The sequence below is a fragment of the Paramormyrops kingsleyae genome, chromosome 25 (genome assembly GCF_048594095.1).
Source record: "Paramormyrops kingsleyae isolate MSU_618 chromosome 25, PKINGS_0.4, whole genome shotgun sequence".
Lineage (NCBI taxonomy): Eukaryota > Metazoa > Chordata > Actinopteri > Osteoglossiformes > Mormyridae > Paramormyrops > Paramormyrops kingsleyae.
This window is the reverse complement of record NC_132821.1, coordinates 622,864-639,976: the sequence shown is the minus strand read 5'-3', so window position 1 is coordinate 639,976 and position 17,113 is coordinate 622,864.

Sequence of the window (17,113 nt, the reverse complement as noted above, 5' to 3'; positions counted from 1 at the left end):
GGGCGGGACTGCAGAGCCGGGCTGGACGGGAGAGGCGGCCTCAGGCAGGGCCGCGGGCAGGACGGGAGAGGCGGCCTCAGGCAGGGCTGCGGGCATGTGTCCAGCAGAGGGGCGCCTCAGCGGGCGCCGCCATCACTTGGTCAGCAGGGGGCGCCTTGGCAGGCACCTCGGGCGTGTGTCCAGCAGGGGGCGCCTCGGCAGGTACCTCGGGCGCCTCAATCACGTGGCCAGCAGGCGGCGCCTCGGCGGGCACCTCAGGCGTGCGGCCAGCAGGGGGCGCCACGGGCAGAGCGGAGGCAGCAGCAGGCGTGCGACCGGCAGGGGGCGCCTCGGCAGGTACCTCGGGCGCCTCAATCACGTGGCCAGCAGGGGGCGCCTCGGCGGGCACCTCAGGCGTGCGGCCAGCAGGGGGCGCCAAGGGCAGAGCGGAGGCAGCTGCAGGCGTGCGACCAGCAGGGTGCGCCTCGGCTGGCGCCGCCGTCACGCGGCCAGCAGGGGGCGCAACCGCGGCCACCTCAGGCAGCTCAGGCGCCGGCAGGACAAGCGAGACGGGCAGTTCAGGCGCCGGCAGGACAGGCGAGACGGGCAGATCAGGCATTTCAAGTGCCGGCAGGACAGGCGAGACAGGCAGTTCAGGTGCTGGCAGGACAGGCGAGACAGGCAGTTCAGGTGCCGGCAGGACAGGCGGCTGGTCTCCGTCGGGACCGACCAGGCGGGTAGGGGTGCAGTCGTCCCAGGCGGGAAGCAGAGAGCAGGCTCCTAGGTACAGCGTTGGAGCTGCTTCCGCCAGCTCTCTGCTCCGCTTCTCCCGGCTGCTAATTAAGCGCTGGCTCAGGCGGCGAAGGCACTTACGTGTCCTCTGCAGCGGGTACTGTTGTCCGGGCGGGCGCTCCTCCGTGAGGAGGTCCGCGCCCCGGGTGGCCAGCTCCAGGGCTACAGGATCCTACAGTACTTTGGGTTGGGAGCGCCAAAACACAAAGTCTTGCAGGAGACCGATCCGGTGGTGCTCGGTCTCCTGCGTTGTGCTGTTTGGGAGATCCGTCATTCTGTCAGCTTTCGCGGGGAAGGCGAGCAGGGAGGCCGGCAAAGTGCAGCCAGAACGTCGGGTAAACGGGATTTATTTGCCAAAGACGGACAAGCACGGACAACACTCTGACACTACAATGACGGATCTGGCATACATGGGGAGACGCGGACTAATACACATGGGACTAGGCAAGAGAAACAGGACACAGGTGATCACAATTAGGAATGAACGCGAGGTAATGAGGGGGCGTGGCGCACACTAGGATCGTACGGAGCGGATCGTGACACTTACAATGTGCAAAAGTACATGCAATAATATACTAGCACACTGTCAACAAAGCCTCTTAAAATCTACCCCTTATCGCAGAACGTTGCCCTAGGGCAACGAAAAGATAAACTATATTTCAGAACCTGCAAAAAAATAAAATAAATAAATAAATCCTGGAAAAAAAAAAAAAAGACTTCTCTACAGCTTCATAGACACGCACATATTTCTTCTTATCTACTGTTAACGCCAATATAAATAAGATTAGTAAAGGAAGTGCAGCGGGCGGCCTCATTTGCACTCAGTGGGACTGCCGGCCCCATTCACACCTAGATGATCAGGCGGGCCCGTTCGCACCTAGTTGACCGGGCGGCCGCATTTTCGTAGTTGAAAAGGTGCCCGGATTTGCATGCATTTGACCAGGTCGGCCACATTTACACATAGTTGAAAAGGCGGCCGCATTAACATTTAGTGGGCCCCATTCACGCCTAATTTAGGGCGGTGGGGGTGGAGCTGGGGTGTGGGGTGGGGGTTTAGCGCGGTGTGGTTGGAGCTGGGGATGGGCAGTGGCCAGCTCCCGGAGGCCTCCCGGTGCTCCCCGTGGGCCCCTGTGCACTCCCCGGGCCGCCAATGGCAGAGGCCCGGTGGCCAGGAAGGACAAATGTCCCGAAATTGACCAGACGACACCAGGCCTCCTGTCCAGGCAGGGGGCGGAGCCTCCCCAGCCTCGCCGGCCCGCCCGATCTTTGGGGCGGGCCCTGCGGGCGGTACTCCGGTATGGTACCAGCAAGATATCAGGGGAGAGCCGATCGCTTACAGGCTCCGCCATGAGAAGTCGGCCCGGTCGTCTTTCATAGTTGAAAAGGCGGCCTCCGAGTCCTACGTCTGACAGACAGTCAGACGTGATCCACTCTGGCAGGGCCCCTCCCTACACCGAAGACTATGTCGGTTGGAAGAGAATGGCGCACGACGCCCTCCTCTTCCACCACCACCACCGACGGGAGAAAGAAAGGGGCCGGTCGGTGGACCAGGCGGCCGGGGCCATAGAGGCGGGCCTGGCCAGGGTTCTGTGCGATGGCCGGTGCCTCTCAAACTCACCCCGCTGCTGCGTTTGGCCTCGGTGGACCAGGCGGCTTTACTTGCAGCTGAGTTTGAGAGGCCTCGCAGACTAACCCCGCTGCAGCTCCAAACCCTAGGCATAGGCCAGACGGGCAACCATAGCTACAGCCTTAGGACAAGGGCAACAGGGGCAGCCTCCGCCCAAGGCCTAAGCATAGGCCGCAGTGACAACCCAGGGGCCAAGGGGACGGGACGGGACGAGGGAGTGACGGAGGGGACACGGAGGGAGCAGGGGGGAACACCGGTGTGCTGCGGGCGGGACTGCAGAGCCGGGCTGGACGGGAGAGGCGGCCTCAGGCAGGGCCGCGGGCAGGACGGGAGAGGCGGCCTCAGGCAGGGCTGCGGGCATGTGTCCAGCAGAGGGGCGCCTCAGCGGGCGCCGCCATCACTTGGTCAGCAGGGGGCGCCTTGGCAGGCACCTCGGGCGTGTGTCCAGCAGGGGGCGCCTCGGCAGGTACCTCGGGCGCCTCAATCACGTGGCCAGCAGGCGGCGCCTCGGCGGGCACCTCAGGCGTGCGGCCAGCAGGGGGCGCCACGGGCAGAGCGGAGGCAGCAGCAGGCGTGCGACCGGCAGGGGGCGCCTCGGCAGGTACCTCGGGCGCCTCAATCACGTGGCCAGCAGGGGGCGCCTCGGCGGGCACCTCAGGCGTGCGGCCAGCAGGGGGCGCCAAGGGCAGAGCGGAGGCAGCTGCAGGCGTGCGACCAGCAGGGTGCGCCTCGGCTGGCGCCGCCGTCACGCGGCCAGCAGGGGGCGCAACCGCGGCCACCTCAGGCAGCTCAGGCGCCGGCAGGACAAGCGAGACGGGCAGTTCAGGCGCCGGCAGGACAGGCGAGACGGGCAGATCAGGCATTTCAAGTGCCGGCAGGACAGGCGAGACGGGCAGATCAGGCATTTCAAGTGCCGGCAGGACAGGCGAGACAGGCAGTTCAGGTGCTGGCAGGACAGGCGAGACAGGCAGTTCAGGTGCCGGCAGGACAGGCGGCTGGTCTCCGTCGGGACCGACCAGGCGGGTAGGGGTGCAGTCGTCCCAGGCGGGAAGCAGAGAGCAGGCTCCTAGGTACAGCGTTGGAGCTGCTTCCGCCAGCTCTCTGCTCCGCTTCTCCCGGCTGCTAATTAAGCGCTGGCTCAGGCGGCGAAGGCACTTACGTGTCCTCTGCAGCGGGTACTGTTGTCCGGGCGGGCGCTCCTCCGTGAGGAGGTCCGCGCCCCGGGTGGCCAGCTCCAGGGCTACAGGATCCTACAGTACTTTGGGTTGGGAGCGCCAAAACACAAAGTCTTGCAGGAGACCGATCCGGTGGTGCTCGGTCTCCTGCGTTGTGCTGTTTGGGAGATCCGTCATTCTGTCAGCTTTCGCGGGGAAGGCGAGCAGGGAGGCCGGCAAAGTGCAGCCAGAACGTCGGGTAAACGGGATTTATTTGCCAAAGACGGACAAGCACGGACAACACTCTGACACTACAATGACGGATCTGGCATACATGGGGAGACGCGGACTAATACACATGGGACTAGGCAAGAGAAACAGGACACAGGTGATCACAATTAGGAATGAACGCGAGGTAATGAGGGGGCGTGGCGCACACTAGGATCGTACGGAGCGGATCGTGACACTTACAATGTGCAAAAGTACATGCAATAATATACTAGCACACTGTCAACAAAGCCTCTTAAAATCTACCCCTTATCGCAGAACGTTGCCCTAGGGCAACGAAAAGATAAACTATATTTCAGAACCTGCAAAAAAATAAAATAAATAAATAAATCCTGGAAAAAAAAAAAAAAGACTTCTCTACAGCTTCATAGACACGCACATATTTCTTCTTATCTACTGTTAACGCCAATATAAATAAGATTAGTAAAGGAAGTGCAGCGGGCGGCCTCATTTGCACTCAGTGGGACTGCCGGCCCCATTCACACCTAGATGATCAGGCGGGCCCGTTCGCACCTAGTTGACCGGGCGGCCGCATTTTCGTAGTTGAAAAGGCGCCCGGATTTGCATGCATTTGACCAGGTCGGCCACATTTACACATAGTTGAAAAGGCGGCCGCATTAACATTTAGTGGGCCCCATTCACGCCTAATTTAGGGCGGTGGGGGTGGAGCTGGGGTGTGGGGTGGGGGTTTAGCGCGGTGTGGTTGGAGCTGGGGATGGGCAGTGGCCAGCTCCCGGAGGCCTCCCGGTGCTCCCCGTGGGCCCCTGTGCACTCCCCGGGCCGCCAATGGCAGAGGCCCGGTGGCCAGGAAGGACAAATGTCCCGAAATTGACCAGACGACACCAGGCCTCCTGTCCAGGCAGGGGGCGGAGCCTCCCCAGCCTCGCCGGCCCGCCCGATCTTTGGGGCGGGCCCTGCGGGCGGTACTCCGGTATGGTACCAGCAAGATATCAGGGGAGAGCCGATCGCTTACAGGCTCCGCCATGAGAAGTCGGCCCGGTCGTCTTTCATAGTTGAAAAGGCGGCCTCCGAGTCCTACGTCTGACAGACAGTCAGACGTGATCCACTCTGGCAGGGCCCCTCCCTACACCGAAGACTATGTCGGTTGGAAGAGAATGGCGCACGACGCCCTCCTCTTCCACCACCACCACCGACGGGAGAAAGAAAGGGGCCGGTCGGTGGACCAGGCGGCCGGGGCCATAGAGGCGGGCCTGGCCAGGGTTCTGTGCGATGGCCGGTGCCTCTCAAACTCACCCCGCTGCTGCGTTTGGCCTCGGTGGACCAGGCGGCTTTACTTGCAGCTGAGTTTGAGAGGCCTCGCAGACTAACCCCGCTGCAGCTCCAAACCCTAGGCATAGGCCAGACGGGCAACCATAGCTACAGCCTTAGGACAAGGGCAACAGGGGCAGCCTCCGCCCAAGGCCTAAGCATAGGCCGCAGTGACAACCCAGGGGCCAAGGGGACGGGACGGGACGAGGGAGTGACGGAGGGGACACGGAGGGAGCAGGGGGGAACACCGGTGTGCTGCGGGCGGGACTGCAGAGCCGGGCTGGACGGGAGAGGCGGCCTCAGGCAGGGCCGCGGGCAGGACGGGAGAGGCGGCCTCAGGCAGGGCTGCGGGCATGTGTCCAGCAGAGGGGCGCCTCAGCGGGCGCCGCCATCACTTGGTCAGCAGGGGGCGCCTTGGCAGGCACCTCGGGCGTGTGTCCAGCAGGGGGCGCCTCGGCAGGTACCTCGGGCGCCTCAATCACGTGGCCAGCAGGCGGCGCCTCGGCGGGCACCTCAGGCGTGCGGCCAGCAGGGGGCGCCACGGGCAGAGCGGAGGCAGCAGCAGGCGTGCGACCGGCAGGGGGCGCCTCGGCAGGTACCTCGGGCGCCTCAATCACGTGGCCAGCAGGGGGCGCCTCGGCGGGCACCTCAGGCGTGCGGCCAGCAGGGGGCGCCACGGGCAGAGCGGAGGCAGCTGCAGGCGTGCGACCAGCAGGGTGCGCCTCGGCTGGCGCCGCCGTCACGCGGCCAGCAGGGGGCGCAACCGCGGCCACCTCAGGCAGCTCAGGCGCCGGCAGGACAAGCGAGACGGGCAGTTCAGGCGCCGGCAGGACAGGCGAGACGGGCAGATCAGGCATTTCAAGTGCCGGCAGGACAGGCGAGACAGGCAGTTCAGGTGCTGGCAGGACAGGCGAGACAGGCAGTTCAGGTGCCGGCAGGACAGGCGGCTGGTCTCCGTCGGGACCGACCAGGCGGGTAGGGGTGCAGTCGTCCCAGGCGGGAAGCAGAGAGCAGGCTCCTAGGTACAGCGTTGGAGCTGCTTCCGCCAGCTCTCTGCTCCGCTTCTCCCGGCTGCTAATTAAGCGCTGGCTCAGGCGGCGAAGGCACTTACGTGTCCTCTGCAGCGGGTACTGTTGTCCGGGCGGGCGCTCCTCCGTGAGGAGGTCCGCGCCCCGGGTGGCCAGCTCCAGGGCTACAGGATCCTACAGTACTTTGGGTTGGGAGCGCCAAAACACAAAGTCTTGCAGGAGACCGATCCGGTGGTGCTCGGTCTCCTGCGTTGTGCTGTTTGGGAGATCCGTCATTCTGTCAGCTTTCGCGGGGAAGGCGAGCAGGGAGGCCGGCAAAGTGCAGCCAGAACGTCGGGTAAACGGGATTTATTTGCCAAAGACGGACAAGCACGGACAACACTCTGACACTACAATGACGGATCTGGCATACATGGGGAGACGCGGACTAATACACATGGGACTAGGCAAGAGAAACAGGACACAGGTGATCACAATTAGGAATGAACGCGAGGTAATGAGGGGGCGTGGCGCACACTAGGATCGTACGGAGCGGATCGTGACACTTACAATGTGCAAAAGTACATGCAATAATATACTAGCACACTGTCAACAAAGCCTCTTAAAATCTACCCCTTATCGCAGAACGTTGCCCTAGGGCAACGAAAAGATAAACTATATTTCAGAACCTGCAAAAAAATAAAATAAATAAATAAATCCTGGAAAAAAAAAAAAAAGACTTCTCTACAGCTTCATAGACACGCACATATTTCTTCTTATCTACTGTTAACGCCAATATAAATAAGATTAGTAAAGGAAGTGCAGCGGGCGGCCTCATTTGCACTCAGTGGGACTGCCGGCCCCATTCACACCTAGATGATCAGGCGGGCCCGTTCGCACCTAGTTGACCGGGCGGCCGCATTTTCGTAGTTGAAAAGGTGCCCGGATTTGCATGCATTTGACCAGGTCGGCCACATTTACACATAGTTGAAAAGGCGGCCGCATTAACATTTAGTGGGCCCCATTCACGCCTAATTTAGGGCGGTGGGGGTGGAGCTGGGGTGTGGGGTGGGGGTTTAGCGCGGTGTGGTTGGAGCTGGGGATGGGCAGTGGCCAGCTCCCGGAGGCCTCCCGGTGCTCCCCGTGGGCCCCTGTGCACTCCCCGGGCCGCCAATGGCAGAGGCCCGGTGGCCAGGAAGGACAAATGTCCCGAAATTGACCAGACGACACCAGGCCTCCTGTCCAGGCAGGGGGCGGAGCCTCCCCAGCCTCGCCGGCCCGCCCGATCTTTGGGGCGGGCCCTGCGGGCGGTACTCCGGTATGGTACCAGCAAGATATCAGGGGAGAGCCGATCGCTTACAGGCTCCGCCATGAGAAGTCGGCCCGGTCGTCTTTCATAGTTGAAAAGGCGGCCTCCGAGTCCTACGTCTGACAGACAGTCAGACGTGATCCACTCTGGCAGGGCCCCTCCCTACACCGAAGACTATGTCGGTTGGAAGAGAATGGCGCACGACGCCCTCCTCTTCCACCACCACCACCGACGGGAGAAAGAAAGGGGCCGGTCGGTGGACCAGGCGGCCGGGGCCATAGAGGCGGGCCTGGCCAGGGTTCTGTGCGATGGCCGGTGCCTCTCAAACTCACCCCGCTGCTGCGTTTGGCCTCGGTGGACCAGGCGGCTTTACTTGCAGCTGAGTTTGAGAGGCCTCGCAGACTAACCCCGCTGCAGCTCCAAACCCTAGGCATAGGCCAGACGGGCAACCATAGCTACAGCCTTAGGACAAGGGCAACAGGGGCAGCCTCCGCCCAAGGCCTAAGCATAGGCCGCAGTGACAACCCAGGGGCCAAGGGGACGGGACGGGACGAGGGAGTGACGGAGGGGACACGGAGGGAGCAGGGGGGAACACCGGTGTGCTGCGGGCGGGACTGCAGAGCCGGGCTGGACGGGAGAGGCGGCCTCAGGCAGGGCCGCGGGCAGGACGGGAGAGGCGGCCTCAGGCAGGGCTGCGGGCATGTGTCCAGCAGAGGGGCGCCTCAGCGGGCGCCGCCATCACTTGGTCAGCAGGGGGCGCCTTGGCAGGCACCTCGGGCGTGTGTCCAGCAGGGGGCGCCTCGGCAGGTACCTCGGGCGCCTCAATCACGTGGCCAGCAGGCGGCGCCTCGGCGGGCACCTCAGGCGTGCGGCCAGCAGGGGGCGCCACGGGCAGAGCGGAGGCAGCAGCAGGCGTGCGACCGGCAGGGGGCGCCTCGGCAGGTACCTCGGGCGCCTCAATCACGTGGCCAGCAGGGGGCGCCTCGGCGGGCACCTCAGGCGTGCGGCCAGCAGGGGGCGCCACGGGCAGAGCGGAGGCAGCTGCAGGCGTGCGACCAGCAGGGTGCGCCTCGGCTGGCGCCGCCGTCACGCGGCCAGCAGGGGGCGCAACCGCGGCCACCTCAGGCAGCTCAGGCGCCGGCAGGACAAGCGAGACGGGCAGTTCAGGCGCCGGCAGGACAGGCGAGACGGGCAGATCAGGCATTTCAAGTGCCGGCAGGACAGGCGAGACAGGCAGTTCAGGTGCTGGCAGGACAGGCGAGACAGGCAGTTCAGGTGCCGGCAGGACAGGCGGCTGGTCTCCGTCGGGACCGACCAGGCGGGTAGGGGTGCAGTCGTCCCAGGCGGGAAGCAGAGAGCAGGCTCCTAGGTACAGCGTTGGAGCTGCTTCCGCCAGCTCTCTGCTCCGCTTCTCCCGGCTGCTAATTAAGCGCTGGCTCAGGCGGCGAAGGCACTTACGTGTCCTCTGCAGCGGGTACTGTTGTCCGGGCGGGCGCTCCTCCGTGAGGAGGTCCGCGCCCCGGGTGGCCAGCTCCAGGGCTACAGGATCCTACAGTACTTTGGGTTGGGAGCGCCAAAACACAAAGTCTTGCAGGAGACCGATCCGGTGGTGCTCGGTCTCCTGCGTTGTGCTGTTTGGGAGATCCGTCATTCTGTCAGCTTTCGCGGGGAAGGCGAGCAGGGAGGCCGGCAAAGTGCAGCCAGAACGTCGGGTAAACGGGATTTATTTGCCAAAGACGGACAAGCACGGACAACACTCTGACACTACAATGACGGATCTGGCATACATGGGGAGACGCGGACTAATACACATGGGACTAGGCAAGAGAAACAGGACACAGGTGATCACAATTAGGAATGAACGCGAGGTAATGAGGGGGCGTGGCGCACACTAGGATCGTACGGAGCGGATCGTGACACTTACAATGTGCAAAAGTACATGCAATAATATACTAGCACACTGTCAACAAAGCCTCTTAAAATCTACCCCTTATCGCAGAACGTTGCCCTAGGGCAACGAAAAGATAAACTATATTTCAGAACCTGCAAAAAAATAAAATAAATAAATAAATCCTGGAAAAAAAAAAAAAAGACTTCTCTACAGCTTCATAGACACGCACATATTTCTTCTTATCTACTGTTAACGCCAATATAAATAAGATTAGTAAAGGAAGTGCAGCGGGCGGCCTCATTTGCACTCAGTGGGACTGCCGGCCCCATTCACACCTAGATGATCAGGCGGGCCCGTTCGCACCTAGTTGACCGGGCGGCCGCATTTTCGTAGTTGAAAAGGCGCCCGGATTTGCATGCATTTGACCAGGTCGGCCACATTTACACATAGTTGAAAAGGCGGCCGCATTAACATTTAGTGGGCCCCATTCACGCCTAATTTAGGGCGGTGGGGGTGGAGCTGGGGTGTGGGGTGGGGGTTTAGCGCGGTGTGGTTGGAGCTGGGGATGGGCAGTGGCCAGCTCCCGGAGGCCTCCCGGTGCTCCCCGTGGGCCCCTGTGCACTCCCCGGGCCGCCAATGGCAGAGGCCCGGTGGCCAGGAAGGACAAATGTCCCGAAATTGACCAGACGACACCAGGCCTCCTGTCCAGGCAGGGGGCGGAGCCTCCCCAGCCTCGCCGGCCCGCCCGATCTTTGGGGCGGGCCCTGCGGGCGGTACTCCGGTATGGTACCAGCAAGATATCAGGGGAGAGCCGATCGCTTACAGGCTCCGCCATGAGAAGTCGGCCCGGTCGTCTTTCATAGTTGAAAAGGCGGCCTCCGAGTCCTACGTCTGACAGACAGTCAGACGTGATCCACTCTGGCAGGGCCCCTCCCTACACCGAAGACTATGTCGGTTGGAAGAGAATGGCGCACGACGCCCTCCTCTTCCACCACCACCACCGACGGGAGAAAGAAAGGGGCCGGTCGGTGGACCAGGCGGCCGGGGCCATAGAGGCGGGCCTGGCCAGGGTTCTGTGCGATGGCCGGTGCCTCTCAAACTCACCCCGCTGCTGCGTTTGGCCTCGGTGGACCAGGCGGCTTTACTTGCAGCTGAGTTTGAGAGGCCTCGCAGACTAACCCCGCTGCAGCTCCAAACCCTAGGCATAGGCCAGACGGGCAACCATAGCTACAGCCTTAGGACAAGGGCAACAGGGGCAGCCTCCGCCCAAGGCCTAAGCATAGGCCGCAGTGACAACCCAGGGGCCAAGGGGACGGGACGGGACGAGGGAGTGACGGAGGGGACACGGAGGGAGCAGGGGGGAACACCGGTGTGCTGCGGGCGGGACTGCAGAGCCGGGCTGGACGGGAGAGGCGGCCTCAGGCAGGGCCGCGGGCAGGACGGGAGAGGCGGCCTCAGGCAGGGCTGCGGGCATGTGTCCAGCAGAGGGGCGCCTCAGCGGGCGCCGCCATCACTTGGTCAGCAGGGGGCGCCTTGGCAGGCACCTCGGGCGTGTGTCCAGCAGGGGGCGCCTCGGCAGGTACCTCGGGCGCCTCAATCACGTGGCCAGCAGGCGGCACCTCGGCGGGCACCTCAGGCGTGCGGCCAGCAGGGGGCGCCACGGGCAGAGCGGAGGCAGCAGCAGGCGTGCGACCGGCAGGGGGCGCCTCGGCAGGTACCTCGGGCGCCTCAATCACGTGGCCAGCAGGGGGCGCCTCGGCGGGCACCTCAGGCGTGCGGCCAGCAGGGGGCGCCACGGGCAGAGCGGAGGCAGCTGCAGGCGTGCGACCAGCAGGGTGCGCCTCGGCTGGCGCCGCCGTCACGCGGCCAGCAGGGGGCGCAACCGCGGCCACCTCAGGCAGCTCAGGCGCCGGCAGGACAAGCGAGACGGGCAGTTCAGGCGCCGGCAGGACAGGCGAGACGGGCAGATCAGGCATTTCAAGTGCCGGCAGGACAGGCGAGACGGGCAGATCAGGCATTTCAAGTGCCGGCAGGACAGGCGAGACAGGCAGTTCAGGTGCTGGCAGGACAGGCGAGACAGGCAGTTCAGGTGCCGGCAGGACAGGCGGCTGGTCTCCGTCGGGACCGACCAGGCGGGTAGGGGTGCAGTCGTCCCAGGCGGGAAGCAGAGAGCAGGCTCCTAGGTACAGCGTTGGAGCTGCTTCCGCCAGCTCTCTGCTCCGCTTCTCCCGGCTGCTAATTAAGCGCTGGCTCAGGCGGCGAAGGCACTTACGTGTCCTCTGCAGCGGGTACTGTTGTCCGGGCGGGCGCTCCTCCGTGAGGAGGTCCGCGCCCCGGGTGGCCAGCTCCAGGGCTACAGGATCCTACAGTACTTTGGGTTGGGAGCGCCAAAACACAAAGTCTTGCAGGAGACCGATCCGGTGGTGCTCGGTCTCCTGCGTTGTGCTGTTTGGGAGATCCGTCATTCTGTCAGCTTTCGCGGGGAAGGCGAGCAGGGAGGCCGGCAAAGTGCAGCCAGAACGTCGGGTAAACGGGATTTATTTGCCAAAGACGGACAAGCACGGACAACACTCTGACACTACAATGACGGATCTGGCATACATGGGGAGACGCGGACTAATACACATGGGACTAGGCAAGAGAAACAGGACACAGGTGATCACAATTAGGAATGAACGCGAGGTAATGAGGGGGCGTGGCGCACACTAGGATCGTACGGAGCGGATCGTGACACTTACAATGTGCAAAAGTACATGCAATAATATACTAGCACACTGTCAACAAAGCCTCTTAAAATCTACCCCTTATCGCAGAACGTTGCCCTAGGGCAACGAAAAGATAAACTATATTTCAGAACCTGCAAAAAAATAAAATAAATAAATAAATCCTGGAAAAAAAAAAAAAAGACTTCTCTACAGCTTCATAGACACGCACATATTTCTTCTTATCTACTGTTAACGCCAATATAAATAAGATTAGTAAAGGAAGTGCAGCGGGCGGCCTCATTTGCACTCAGTGGGACTGCCGGCCCCATTCACACCTAGATGATCAGGCGGGCCCGTTCGCACCTAGTTGACCGGGCGGCCGCATTTTCGTAGTTGAAAAGGCGCCCGGATTTGCATGCATTTGACCAGGTCGGCCACATTTACACATAGTTGAAAAGGCGGCCGCATTAACATTTAGTGGGCCCCATTCACGCCTAATTTAGGGCGGTGGGGGTGGAGCTGGGGTGTGGGGTGGGGGTTTAGCGCGGTGTGGTTGGAGCTGGGGATGGGCAGTGGCCAGCTCCCGGAGGCCTCCCGGTGCTCCCCGTGGGCCCCTGTGCACTCCCCGGGCCGCCAATGGCAGAGGCCCGGTGGCCAGGAAGGACAAATGTCCCGAAATTGACCAGACGACACCAGGCCTCCTGTCCAGGCAGGGGGCGGAGCCTCCCCAGCCTCGCCGGCCCGCCCGATCTTTGGGGCGGGCCCTGCGGGCGGTACTCCGGTATGGTACCAGCAAGATATCAGGGGAGAGCCGATCGCTTACAGGCTCCGCCATGAGAAGTCGGCCCGGTCGTCTTTCATAGTTGAAAAGGCGGCCTCCGAGTCCTACGTCTGACAGACAGTCAGACGTGATCCACTCTGGCAGGGCCCCTCCCTACACCGAAGACTATGTCGGTTGGAAGAGAATGGCGCACGACGCCCTCCTCTTCCACCACCACCACCGACGGGAGAAAGAAAGGGGCCGGTCGGTGGACCAGGCGGCCGGGGCCATAGAGGCGGGCCTGGCCAGGGTTCTGTGCGATGGCCGGTGCCTCTCAAACTCACCCCGCTGCTGCGTTTGGCCTCGGTGGACCAGGCGGCTTTACTTGCAGCTGAGTTTGAGAGGCCTCGCAGACTAACCCCGCTGCAGCTCCAAACCCTAGGCATAGGCCAGACGGGCAACCATAGCTACAGCCTTAGGACAAGGGCAACAGGGGCAGCCTCCGCCCAAGGCCTAAGCATAGGCCGCAGTGACAACCCAGGGGCCAAGGGGACGGGACGGGACGAGGGAGTGACGGAGGGGACACGGAGGGAGCAGGGGGGAACACCGGTGTGCTGCGGGCGGGACTGCAGAGCCGGGCTGGACGGGAGAGGCGGCCTCAGGCAGGGCCGCGGGCAGGACGGGAGAGGCGGCCTCAGGCAGGGCTGCGGGCATGTGTCCAGCAGAGGGGCGCCTCAGCGGGCGCCGCCATCACTTGGTCAGCAGGGGGCGCCTTGGCAGGCACCTCGGGCGTGTGTCCAGCAGGGGGCGCCTCGGCAGGTACCTCGGGCGCCTCAATCACGTGGCCAGCAGGCGGCGCCTCGGCGGGCACCTCAGGCGTGCGGCCAGCAGGGGGCGCCACGGGCAGAGCGGAGGCAGCAGCAGGCGTGCGACCGGCAGGGGGCGCCTCGGCAGGTACCTCGGGCGCCTCAATCACGTGGCCAGCAGGGGGCGCCTCGGCGGGCACCTCAGGCGTGCGGCCAGCAGGGGGCGCCACGGGCAGAGCGGAGGCAGCTGCAGGCGTGCGACCAGCAGGGTGCGCCTCGGCTGGCGCCGCCGTCACGCGGCCAGCAGGGGGCGCAACCGCGGCCACCTCAGGCAGCTCAGGCGCCGGCAGGACAAGCGAGACGGGCAGTTCAGGCGCCGGCAGGACAGGCGAGACGGGCAGATCAGGCATTTCAAGTGCCGGCAGGACAGGCGAGACAGGCAGTTCAGGTGCTGGCAGGACAGGCGAGACAGGCAGTTCAGGTGCCGGCAGGACAGGCGGCTGGTCTCCGTCGGGACCGACCAGGCGGGTAGGGGTGCAGTCGTCCCAGGCGGGAAGCAGAGAGCAGGCTCCTAGGTACAGCGTTGGAGCTGCTTCCGCCAGCTCTCTGCTCCGCTTCTCCCGGCTGCTAATTAAGCGCTGGCTCAGGCGGCGAAGGCACTTACGTGTCCTCTGCAGCGGGTACTGTTGTCCGGGCGGGCGCTCCTCCGTGAGGAGGTCCGCGCCCCGGGTGGCCAGCTCCAGGGCTACAGGATCCTACAGTACTTTGGGTTGGGAGCGCCAAAACACAAAGTCTTGCAGGAGACCGATCCGGTGGTGCTCGGTCTCCTGCGTTGTGCTGTTTGGGAGATCCGTCATTCTGTCAGCTTTCGCGGGGAAGGCGAGCAGGGAGGCCGGCAAAGTGCAGCCAGAACGTCGGGTAAACGGGATTTATTTGCCAAAGACGGACAAGCACGGACAACACTCTGACACTACAATGACGGATCTGGCATACATGGGGAGACGCGGACTAATACACATGGGACTAGGCAAGAGAAACAGGACACAGGTGATCACAATTAGGAATGAACGCGAGGTAATGAGGGGGCGTGGCGCACACTAGGATCGTACGGAGCGGATCGTGACACTTACAATGTGCAAAAGTACATGCAATAATATACTAGCACACTGTCAACAAAGCCTCTTAAAATCTACCCCTTATCGCAGAACGTTGCCCTAGGGCAACGAAAAGATAAACTATATTTCAGAACCTGCAAAAAAATAAAATAAATAAATAAATCCTGGAAAAAAAAAAAAAAGACTTCTCTACAGCTTCATAGACACGCACATATTTCTTCTTATCTACTGTTAACGCCAATATAAATAAGATTAGTAAAGGAAGTGCAGCGGGCGGCCTCATTTGCACTCAGTGGGACTGCCGGCCCCATTCACACCTAGATGATCAGGCGGGCCCGTTCGCACCTAGTTGACCGGGCGGCCGCATTTTCGTAGTTGAAAAGGCGCCCGGATTTGCATGCATTTGACCAGGTCGGCCACATTTACACATAGTTGAAAAGGCGGCCGCATTAACATTTAGTGGGCCCCATTCACGCCTAATTTAGGGCGGTGGGGGTGGAGCTGGGGTGTGGGGTGGGGGTTTAGCGCGGTGTGGTTGGAGCTGGGGATGGGCAGTGGCCAGCTCCCGGAGGCCTCCCGGTGCTCCCCGTGGGCCCCTGTGCACTCCCCGGGCCGCCAATGGCAGAGGCCCGGTGGCCAGGAAGGACAAATGTCCCGAAATTGACCAGACGACACCAGGCCTCCTGTCCAGGCAGGGGGCGGAGCCTCCCCAGCCTCGCCGGCCCGCCCGATCTTTGGGGCGGGCCCTGCGGGCGGTACTCCGGTATGGTACCAGCAAGATATCAGGGGAGAGCCGATCGCTTACAGGCTCCGCCATGAGAAGTCGGCCCGGTCGTCTTTCATAGTTGAAAAGGCGGCCTCCGAGTCCTACGTCTGACAGACAGTCAGACGTGATCCACTCTGGCAGGGCCCCTCCCTACACCGAAGACTATGTCGGTTGGAAGAGAATGGCGCACGACGCCCTCCTCTTCCACCACCACCACCGACGGGAGAAAGAAAGGGGCCGGTCGGTGGACCAGGCGGCCGGGGCCATAGAGGCGGGCCTGGCCAGGGTTCTGTGCGATGGCCGGTGCCTCTCAAACTCACCCCGCTGCTGCGTTTGGCCTCGGTGGACCAGGCGGCTTTACTTGCAGCTGAGTTTGAGAGGCCTCGCAGACTAACCCCGCTGCAGCTCCAAACCCTAGGCATAGGCCAGACGGGCAACCATAGCTACAGCCTTAGGACAAGGGCAACAGGGGCAGCCTCCGCCCAAGGCCTAAGCATAGGCCGCAGTGACAACCCAGGGGCCAAGGGGACGGGACGGGACGAGGGAGTGACGGAGGGGACACGGAGGGAGCAGGGGGGAACACCGGTGTGCTGCGGGCGGGACTGCAGAGCCGGGCTGGACGGGAGAGGCGGCCTCAGGCAGGGCCGCGGGCAGGACGGGAGAGGCGGCCTCAGGCAGGGCTGCGGGCATGTGTCCAGCAGAGGGGCGCCTCAGCGGGCGCCGCCATCACTTGGTCAGCAGGGGGCGCCTTGGCAGGCACCTCGGGCGTGTGTCCAGCAGGGGGCGCCTCGGCAGGTACCTCGGGCGCCTCAATCACGTGGCCAGCAGGCGGCGCCTCGGCGGGCACCTCAGGCGTGCGGCCAGCAGGGGGCGCCACGGGCAGAGCGGAGGCAGCAGCAGGCGTGCGACCGGCAGGGGGCGCCTCGGCAGGTACCTCGGGCGCCTCAATCACGTGGCCAGCAGGGGGCGCCTCGGCGGGCACCTCAGGCGTGCGGCCAGCAGGGGGCGCCACGGGCAGAGCGGAGGCAGCTGCAGGCGTGCGACCAGCAGGGTGCGCCTCGGCTGGCGCCGCCGTCACGCGGCCAGCAGGGGGCGCAACCGCGGCCACCTCAGGCAGCTCAGGCGCCGGCAGGACAAGCGAGACGGGCAGTTCAGGCGCCGGCAGGACAGGCGAGACGGGCAGATCAGGCATTTCAAGTGCCGGCAGGACAGGCGAGACAGGCAGTTCAGGTGCTGGCAGGACAGGCGAGACAGGCAGTTCAGGTGCCGGCAGGACAGGCGGCTGGTCTCCGTCGGGACCGACCAGGCGGGTAGGGGTGCAGTCGTCCCAGGCGGGAAGCAGAGAGCAGGCTCCTAGGTACAGCGTTGGAGCTGCTTCCGCCAGCTCTCTGCTCCGCTTCTCCCGGCTGCTAATTAAGCGCTGGCTCAGGCGGCGAAGGCACTTACGTGTCCTCTGCAGCGGGTACTGTTGTCCGGGCGGGCGCTCCTCCGTGAGGAGGTCCGCGCCCCGGGTGGCCAGCTCCAGGGCTACAGGATCCTACAGTACTTTGGGTTGGGAGCGCCAAAACACAAAGTCTTGCAGGAGACCGATCCGGTGGTGCTCGGTCTCCTGCGTTGTGCTGTTTGGGAGATCCGTCATTCTGTC